Source organism: Lathyrus oleraceus, chromosome 7 (genome assembly GCF_024323335.1).
Source record: "Lathyrus oleraceus cultivar Zhongwan6 chromosome 7, CAAS_Psat_ZW6_1.0, whole genome shotgun sequence".
Classification (NCBI taxonomy): Eukaryota; Viridiplantae; Streptophyta; class Magnoliopsida; order Fabales; family Fabaceae; genus Lathyrus; species Lathyrus oleraceus.
The window spans coordinates 302815420-302826632 of record NC_066585.1 but is presented as its reverse complement, the minus strand read 5'-3'; positions in this window follow the sequence as shown (position 1 = coordinate 302826632).

The window sequence follows — 11213 nt, the reverse complement described above, 5'->3', positions numbered from 1 at the left end:
ATAAAACCCTTGGAGTTCCTTTTCTTGAAATCATAGAGATGATTCAAGATGCTCCTTTCCTTTGGACTTAGCAAACACAATCGAGCAATCAAATAATTCATATTCAAGCTCCTAGGATCTCCATTTGGCTTGTCTCTCTTAACTTGGCTACTCATGACAATGGTCCTTCTTACTATCTCAAGATGGGATCCCTATCACACAAGAGCAAACATAAAAAAGTTCACAACACAATAAGGGGAATGGACAAAGAAAGAGTTTTGGAAAGGAAGTCCTTTGAAATCAACTTTGAAATTTAGCATTCTAAAAGCATGAGGCCTAGTTGCTCTTCAATAAATTTAGCATTCTAAAGGCATGAGGCCTAGTTGCTCTTGAACTCCTTTAATCATAGGTAAGTCCTAATTCTAAGTCCTTTTTTGCATTGGGTTCACACAAAACAAAAGCAAAACCAACACAAGACAAGAATATATTTATATACAATAATGAGTTCAAATGAGCAAAAGGAAAATGGCATAAACATAAAATATGTGTTCAAGTTAGCAAAATGAAAAGCAATATGAATAAATGAGCAAGAAGTAAATTGCATTAAAGTAAATTTCAAGAAATTAAATGCTCAAATTAAAGTTAGTAATTAGTATGGTTATGTTAGTTTGTCATAAGACAATTTAGCGCTATGTTAAGCAATCGTAAATGGACTAATGTAGTAGTCACACCTATCTGAGGCCGGTCAATAAAACTATAGACAAATAAACATAAGTTAGAGATCATTACTAGTAAGCCAAGCTTCTAAAACTTGCCATGCCAAAAGAAAAGAGAAAGGCCTTGTATAGACTTTAGGTTTTTTGCTTGACCAAGAAGCAGCCTATCTTGGACACAAAGCAACTCACTTGATCTTGGATCAAGTTGAGTTTGATTTGGATCAAAGAAGGTTAAACCTCTCATTTGTCAAGACCGACCATAAGACATTAACTCATTGGCCAAAAAGAAAAAAAGAAATGGGATGAAGATGAAATGAATGAAAAGAGAATTCAAGTATCAAACACAATTAGTCAAAAGTGAATCAAATCATCATCAACCAATGCTAAATAGAAGAGAAATGAAGATCACAAGTCAACAAGTCAAACATATTTTTTTTAGTATTTTTGAATTAAAAATAAATGCAAAAATAAAATGGACAAAATATGGTCAAACCTCAAATTTAATTCAAATCAACTTTAACAAGTCCAATTAAATTCTCATAGGTCTAACATAGTCAAACAAGCTTTGACAATTTTTCTCAATAATTTTTGAAATCAGAATCTATTTTAAAACAAATTAAAAATAATAAAAATAACACAATATGAATTAAAATCTCAAATAAATCTCAAATCAATTAAGAAATTGATGAGACTATTTTTCATTGACTTATCATGATCCATATGTGTTAGGAAAATATTTTTGGATTTTTCAGATATGAAAAAGTATTTTAAAATGAATTAAAACTATTAAAAACCAAATTATTCAAAAAAAAATTAAATGAAGTCACAAAAATAATTAAAAATCAAAATATGAAACTAGATTTTTCAAGATTTTTTTTGGCATTGGTCTCATATTTTTGTGACTTCAAATAAAATATTTATGAATTTTTGAAAATAAAAGGAATTAAATGGAATTAAAACAGAAATAAGTAAAATAGAAAAAAAAACCAGCGCCCTCAGATGGTTCATTAATTGATGTGGCAATGATCTGAGGGTTCAGAAGCGCGGTCACACCATGATCCTTGGTCAAACGCGCAACATATGGATTTAAAACAAGTCATAACATTGGAAGGCCATGATTAAAACGTTTGAGAGTGATCCAATGGTTCTGAGGCTCCCACGTGGGGATGGTGGTGGAAACCACCATCTTCTCCAGCGATCTAACCAGATCCGGCCACCACGCGCAGGGAATTAAACTTCAATGAAAATGAAAAAGCAAGGTATCAAAATGAAGCTGAGGTGATGTACATCACCCTTGTAACTATGGATTCTCCTCAAAGTTTCTATTTAAAGAGAAACATGAGCTTGAAGATCATGGTACATAAACTGAAATGACACGATTTGCAAAATTGAGACCACCACTGGTCTGCCTCATGCATGAGGACTTCAGAAAACAACACAAACCAAAGGAATTCACATCATATTGCAAGATCTAGATCAAGAAAAATTGAGGTTCTACCTCTGAAATGCAGCTTTAAACAACATGAATTCTCCAAGCTTTTGATCCAATCTTGCTCTGGAAGTGTAATGATGATGCAAGGTTAATGAATTGAGCTGTGAAGATCAACTAATGATGTTGAAATTCAAGCTTGAAATTGAAAATGAAAATTGAAAATTCCTTTAGGTGAGAGTTTGGTTTTCAATTCAGCAGCGTTTCATATCTCCTTGTGGTTACCATTTGAATGAGATTGAGCTTCTATTTATAGCTGGAATGGATGCAAGGCAATGCTTGGCTCGTGTACATGAAATTTGGATCCTCCATGCATGGGCCTGTACAGGCGCATGTGAGGCCCAAAAGTGAATGCAAATCCATGTTGAACTCTTATGTAATTGATTTGGACGTGCACAAGGGGCTGCATAAGCTTGCACATGAAGTTTCAAAGTGAAATGCAAAAATGAACATAAACATTAAGCTCTTCGAAACTCATCTAGACACTTCATTGAGCTTAGGAGCCTCCTAGGAGCATGGGAGCACATGATTACTTAAGCTTCAAAACAAAAAGAGTTAGTGACATATTTTTATGCTTTTGGTTAGTAAATAAATAAGAAAATAAAAAATATACAATACAAGCATGCTTGGTGGTTTCAAACCACTCACACAAGTCCCACCCTTAGGGTTAAGGAGCCAAACATGCTATGATCCTTGAGGCAATGCAATGAGCAATGATATGAAGCCATGAGGGATCTTAGGGTCAAAATTAGGGTCTTACACATCGCCTTCAGCTTCTTCTCAATTTCAGCAGCTATAGTATCTTCAATACAAATTTTAGTAGTTTCCAGCTTTAAATCTATAACCCCTTCTGGTTTACTTTGACACATATCATACAACTTTATGTGCTCATTAGCAGCAATAACTTCAATGATCTTCTTGATACCGGTGGCTGTTGAAAAATTTGTGGAACCACCGAATGCAGTATCAATCAGCTGTTTGGTCTTTATTTTAAGACCATTCACAAACATCTGCATTTGTTTAGTTGCACCCATATTATGAGTTGCGCGGGATACCAGGACTCTCTTGAATCTCTTGTAGGCGTTTCCCCAAGTTTCCTCTTCCTTCTACTTAAAATTCAGAATTTCATACCTCTTCCGCAGAAATACCTTTGCTAGAAAATACTCATTCAAGAAGGCTTTTTCCATTTCTTCCCAAGTTGTGATGCTACCGGAAGGTAAAGAATAAAACCATTCTTCAGCTTCTTCCGCTAAGGTAAACATGAACATTCTCAATTTCTTGGATTCTTCAGTGTGACCATCAATTTTTAGAGTGTTGCTCATGGTCAGAAACCTGCAAATGCTTATTTGCATCTTCATTCACTTTTCTAGTAAAATGCTTCCTTTCAAGCTGATTAATGGTACTCGGGTGCAGCTGGAAATTAGCCACGTTCAATGGTTGGTTGACAATAGTTAATCTGTCGGTTTGTGCATTGGCACCTCCGTAGTCTCCCAACAGTCTTTCTGGTGGCGGTGGAACATCAGCCATAGCTTCGATCTCTCTATTAGAACCTGAATCTGAGCTTGAATGGATGGAAAGTTGTTCTTCGTCTGATTCCAATCTGGCTAATCGAGCTTGTCTGAGTCTTGCCCGTAAGGTTCTCTCGATTTCTGCATCAAAAGGAAAATCAACTGAGGCATTGCCTCGCATACAAATTTCAGACACAGATTAGTTGATATAATCGAAATAAAATATTCAAAATACGGAAAATAAATTTTAGTTGCAGAGCAACAAAATTTCAATTGAGATAATTTTAGACTTATATTTGGAAATCCCTGACAACGGCGCCAAAAACTTGATCGGAAAAATAGCAAGTGTACTATTTTTCCCGATGTAGTAATAAGAGGGATGTTTCCCAAAGATCGACCTGGAGAATTGCGCAGCAATATAAGAGTAAACAGTCACTCAATTGAACAAAAGTAAGAGTTTGGGTTTGGTAAAATTCACTGTAAGGAAAAATAAAACAAATAAATATTTTCACAGATTACAAAAAGTTCGGAATTCCGTTGATCTTCAAACGCGTCCGCTCTTGAAGGATCTCCATTCTTCTTCGCTTTCCACAACTTCTATAAGTTATCACAACATCATCATCACATATGAACATATCCATATTTCATCAATTACTTCATGAATTCAATAAAAATCATGTTTAATCGTTAAATCATACAAAACATCATTTAAAACAACAACTAACAGAGTACAACAGTACCCTAAAACATCCATAAAGTCAAAAAATTGAAATCTACATTTTTATATCATTAACACAAGTATCTACACCTACTACAGACCCATGACAGGTTACCCATCATAGTAGTGACGCCTATCACTGACCCCAACATCCAGACCCTCACTTAAGTGATGACCATCTTGAAAGACAAGCTTGGGCAACATGACGGGTTACCCGTCACAATGGTGACGTCCGTCAGCCCCCGAGATTTTCAGAATATCGCCTTATTCAAGGGAGTTCAAGACAAAACTCCCAATTCTCAACCCAATCACCCAAAATCGATTTAAAAAATAGTACCCACATATTATATGTTCATTAAAATACCTAATTTCATCAAATCAACACATTTAGTTCATAAATTTCATAAAATCATGTCATTCCCCAACCTTCAAAATAACAACAATGTATGAAATTAATACCAATAACAGCATAAACATCAACTCAATCATCACAAAATCAGAATTTTATCAAGAATTAAAGAATCCTAACGAGGGTTAAGGACTCCTCCATTCTACCCCTCAAGCATATACCCATTATTGAATCAATTCTCCCCCTTACCTGGTTTTCCTAGCAGTAATAGCAAAAATTCCGGTCTTTGATTGTTCCTCCCTTCTCTCCAAAGCTCTAAACTTCTATCTCCCTTCTGTCTCTAATCCTCTTTTAACGTACTAATAAAAAACCCCTTTCCTAGGCCATCTCTTAAACTTATATAATTAAGGTAATCGAGTCATAAGTATAATTCTCTCCCTAACTAACAATTACTCTTACTCATTCCTCCCATATATTTCTCTGAATTCACAAATTGAACTCAAACTCTCCAAAGTCTTATTTAATTAAATAAATCCCATAAAATATTATTATTTTAATTATTTAAATAATTATAATTATTAAATAAACTCCACCGACCTCTACTTACTCTCTACACCCCCACCTCAAGGTCACACACCCCTAAATCAATTCAAATATCACACATAATACATAAATTAAAATACAAATAAATTAATTAAAATAATAACTCAAAAACTGGGGTGTTACAGTATCTAGCAACACATTAGTGCTTTACAAATCATGAAAATGTCATGTGATATGACAAAACCTTTATGTGATAATGTTTATGTATATAATTGTCCTTTTTATCTCATGTATATATTAAACACAGGGCATGGACCGTGTAACCCTTGTCCAATTCAAAGTGGACTCTTAGACATATGTCATGTTACGCAGGATGAGAAAATCCCGTCAAGGTCACTCATATCCCTCATAATGATTTGTGGAGTACCCATGAATCATCTTTATGATCATCCTGTTACGGACAATGTTTGATTTGCAATAAAGTACTCATCTCCACATCTAAGGTCCATAGTGATTTTAGGTTGAAGCGTGACATTCTGGGACGACTTGAGGACCTAACAATTATGATTCAGAGAAATAGAGAAATTCACCAATCAGTGTGTAGAGCAGGTGTGACATCCTACTCAAGAAAGAAGTTGATTCCAATCCATGATCAATCAAACTGATCTCTGTATCTAACGCCAATAAATCAACAAGAGGTTAAAACCATCCTACTATATAAGGGGGAAACATGTCATTTCCCAAGTACATTTTGAATTCAAATTCCATTCACTCGTATTACTTTCATACTGACTTGAGAGTTAGAGTGATAATCTTGTAGGTCAACCCCTATCCCATTTCATCAGAAGTTTAAGTCTTCTATTGAAATTCATATCCACTAGTCATCGATCAATTCTGATTCCTGCACATAACAATTATGCCATCTGTGGGAATCAACATCTGATTCTTGTGTTTTCCATGTTTGAACGTTCATCTCTCAATTCACCAAATCGAAGTTTCTTTAACCTAGAGATTAAGATTTCCTTAATCTGAACCATAAATCTCTGTTCTTGATCTGCTCATATCGAAGATCAACACCGCTTCTCAGATCTCCATCTAGGTGAATCAATAACGACAAGTTTCAGAGCTACTTGCTCCGTTGCACAATGTGAGGGAGATGCAACCACTCGAACTATGAGAGATCCACCACTTTCTCCTCCTTAAAATTGTAGCAATTAAGTAATCATGAACGCTCCATCCGCACCACATCAAGATCTTGTTCAACATTTCCCGTTTGTATGTTATGCTCCACAATTTCAGCGAAGTGAACCATCACATAGACCTACAGAGCCATAAATAATACATATACTATAGGCATTACATGATTTCCAATGGTTGTAGGTTAACCTCAGATTCCAAGACACTAACAAACTAATAAACAATGTTTAGAACATGGTTCGACAATAGAAACCGTAGGGAATGGAGGAAAGGTTACTTATTCTCGAAGAAAAAACCTGCATAACACAAATCCGAAGGGCAATACAATGAAAGGGGACACCTCCCAAAGGAGTCATACTGTCATATCTAAATCGACTACATCTTACTAGGATGTAGCTCCAAGATCTTCGAGCCATCAAAGAAGCCAAAGACCCCAAACTCCTCCTCTAAGTCCTAAAGTAGGCAGAGGAAGTCGCACTCGCTTGAGGAACAAGTAGATAAGCCTCTAATTAATGACCAAACAAAACATCATTTTTCTTCTTGTATCCTCGACATCCAGATACCGAGATCACTAGAGAAACCTCCAAAGATGAATAGTTACGAAAAAGGGAGATCAATATGAGCATGTACAACATATTGTCGATCATCTGAATTACTATCATGTTGATGATGCGGGAAAGTGCAAGCTCTTTGCACTAACTATAACTATATCAATTATGATCTGGTTCAAATATCTTCCTAATGGAATCGTAGATTCGTGGACCAACTTGTGTGAGGACTTTACCGCCCACTCCACAGCCCGAAAGAGGCAACCTATGACAATATCCACCCTTAGATGAATTACCCAGAGCAGGAAGTAAAGCTGCAGTCATATATAAACCACTTCAATAGGTAGCCATAGAAATGGGAGACTTTGAAGAGAAGTCTAAAATGCTGGATTTTTTAATATGGTTTGAAGTAGGATAACTCTTTCAAAGAAAGAATGTGTCATAAGGAGTATCACAATCAAAAAGAGCTATTGAGTATGGCTTAACCCTTTATTAATTATAAAGACAAACTTATTTCTATGGGAGACAACCAGGAACCAACGAACACATGCTCCGACCGGTTATCCATGAAGGAGTCTGATCGACATTGGGAAGAAGGCAATTGCAAAACCCGCAACCGATTCGACAAGTACACTCCCCTCAACACCTCAAAATGAGTAAATATATAAAGAGTGTATTAACACCGAATCAGGGGCTCTCCCTAGACCGATAAATTAAGGTATTATCGTTTCCCCAAAAGTAACGAGCACACCTCTAACGACTGCATTTAGTCGAAGAATACAATCAAGGGCTTAATCAAGAGAGTTCTTCTATTTGATTATACCAAATATGTTAAGAGGAACCATGATTATTACACGAAAATCAAGTCCCTAGAGAAGATAGTTGATGTCGTGATCAAAGAGAAAAAGGCGAGCAACAAAAAAAGGATACATATGGAGGGAAGCTCTAACAAATCGCGACTATCATAGAAGCTGCCCACGAGCAAAACCACGTCCGATAGCATGATGAAAAGGAAGTCCATAGAGCTAATGGTCGTCAACAAGAAATGCATAAACACATCAGTCAAGGGCCTGAAAAGATCGATGCTTGGATTCTGAGATAGTGAAAAGGTTGGGAGAATCCTGAATGATGTCTTCCCATTGGTCATAATAACCATAGTCGGATACTTTGATGTCTCTCGAATACTAATTAATAGTGGAAAATCTTGTGATATCATTTAATCAAATATTTTCGAGAAGACGAGCCTAAAGGAAGAAAACTTGTGGCCTTATGAAGGATCTGGTCTGTAGGCATTCAATGGCATAACGACCTGCCATTGGGGGTACAACGAGTTATTGATTACCGAGGGTAAAGAAAAGATATTAGAATTATTGGCTCGTAGTTTCTGGTGGTTCCCTACAAAAACGTCTACAACTACATCCTTGGCGTACCCTTTGTGGCAACTTTAGATTTCGTAACATCTCTTATTCGCCTCAAACTGAAGTTCCACAACCTTCACGGTGAATCAGTAATGATAATTGTCGACCTTATTGGACCTAAGGGAATTTACTATTCCTTGTAATAATATTATATGGAAGGGGAATGCAAAGCTATGAAGATCAACGAAGCTCACCGGCCAATCGAGGGACATGAGCATTCTTCCCCCACAGGTAAAACAGGTTACATCATCCAGATGAGAAAAAGTGATTGATTCCAACAAACTACAAGCGGTGGAACAAATAAGCAGTGCTAATCCCACATGGTTATGTTAATGGTTTTATTATGTTAATGATTTTATGTAAAACTAAGTTACATCATCTCAATGTATTAGGATATTTGAATTTAAAGAAATAAGAATATCCTTATGAAATATATTTTTTTTGCTCTGAAAGGTAACAATGAGTCTGGGGTACGACCGAGGAAAACGAAGCTCCATCATAAAGACTTAAGGGTGCTTTCATAAATGCCACATGAGTATTATTAAAGCAAGCAAACCCCCACAAAGAAAATCACACACACATATACACAGAAAATGGCAAAACCACTAAATTTGCAATGATCGCCCTGCCCCCTCTTGGTAACTAGCCACTATAGAGGTCGCGGTGAGTCTGCCACACGTCAACCTCGAATCATGTTTACACCTAAGTGGGGAAGGGGTACCACCCATGGCCGGGCACAATCCAAGAGACGTATAACAAAATATGATTAAATACCTCGTAATTTAAAGACAAGCCTGAAACAGTACACCCGAGATCTAACACGTACACCTTAATCAGGTAACGTAGATATGCACATATCAAATTCATATACACATGTTCTCCAATGCAGGTTGTTACATTTACAAGTATAGCAGGAACACAAAAAAAGAAGAAGAGCATGACTAATCTCTGATCAAGAATTTTTTTTCATCTTGAATTATCTGATCCGACTGAGATTTCTTCCTCAAAATGCATAAAAGAGAGTGAAAATGCCCCACTTGTGATGAATTATTCTCAAAAAGTCAGAGAAAGACGTAATGCCTACGTCAATCACTACTTCCAATTTTTTAGCCAAAAAGATATTCTCAAGGCATGAATTCTCTAGATCTCATTGAACGGTTAAAAGATATGCCTTTGTATCAAATAGAAAAGCCTGAGCAGAATCCAGAGATTTATCTTTTTTGTCACTTATCTTGCAAGTAACTTTACCTAATTAACTAAAGACCCAAAGAGGTTGAAATCACTCAGGACGTCACCTATTTTGGTAAGAGAAATATAAGCCTTATGTACTTCTTGTAGGTACATATCATACTTAAACGGCAGATCATAGACAGTGTCTTCCAACAGTTGTATCTCCTTACAATATCAATCATTTAAAAGAACATCTCATGTTATTGGCTCCACCAATGGCTAGAATGACGAAGGCTTATCGAGTGTAATACGCTAGGGTTAACAATTCCTCATCAAGAGCTTTGTCAGTCAGGCTTGCAAGGTAAGAGCAATCCTAAGTAGACATTCGGTTCTCCCTTGGAGTATGAGGTCCCAATGCCAATAAGATAAGGGTTGGAATGCATGAAACCCTTCATGTACCTTCAAGAATCTCAACTTCAGGATTGGGAACTAGGGCGGTTCCTCTTTGAGGCCATGGTCAATCCAACGGAGATGACCAAATTAATCTCTTTATCACCCCTACAGGATCAAGGATGATGGTCAATGTTAGAACAACCTTGGGGGCAGAAGGTGGACAGTAAGTAGTCAAAGCAACAACCTTGACAGCTTTCCCCTTTGTGAAATTCTTTCTTTTCTTAGTTGTCAAAGTTTGAAAGCCTAAATGACCACTTTGATAGACGGGCTCTACTTTTCTCCTACAGGTGTTAGCTTTTGCCATTATCTTTTTCCTCTTTGCTACTAAAAAAGGAGTCACCCTTTTTGCAAAAAGCAAAAAAAATGAGCATATCTAACTACAAGTATTAGAAAAGGGTAAGATATCAAGAAATAATCTTACCCAAAAAAACCCATTAACACTAGAAGACCTCCCTCATACCTTAGCAGGTCTTACACCCCATAATACAAAACTGTTCTAGAAGGTTAACCATTTTCTTTTCCATCTCACTATGTTTATCCGGGTCATAGCACATGATAGCAAGGGGCTCGCCCATCCAATAAAGAAGAAACATATGGATTCTATCCCCTTCATACACGACCTTGGGACAATGTAAATTACCCTAAACACTGATAAATTTATCCTTTAAGGTATTATAGTTGGAAGTATATGGAGAAAGAAGAACCCACCTAAGGATGGCGCTCATAAAAACCCATTCATACAAGTTCACTCCTTTTGTCTCATAGAATGAGAAGAACACACTGGTTGTAGGCGTATTATCTAGGCCCTATTAGTGAATCTCAAATCCTTAAATAAATGCTCGATTGTTCGGGTGCAGTTGGGAAAGGGCGACATTAATGATCTTTAAAATGTTATCCTGAAGGAGGGTAAAAGTAATACCAACCACCAAATCCTCAATAATCAGAGTATGAAAAATATAAATACTCATTATCAACCCCACGAGACTGCCACATGCATACCTTTTCTCCTGCCACATACGACTATAATATCACGTCAACCTAGTTCCCAGTGTTATACAAGTACATACCTAATCAATAGGCTTGCACTCAGTCTTCTTCAAGACATATTTAATCAATACTTGGGTC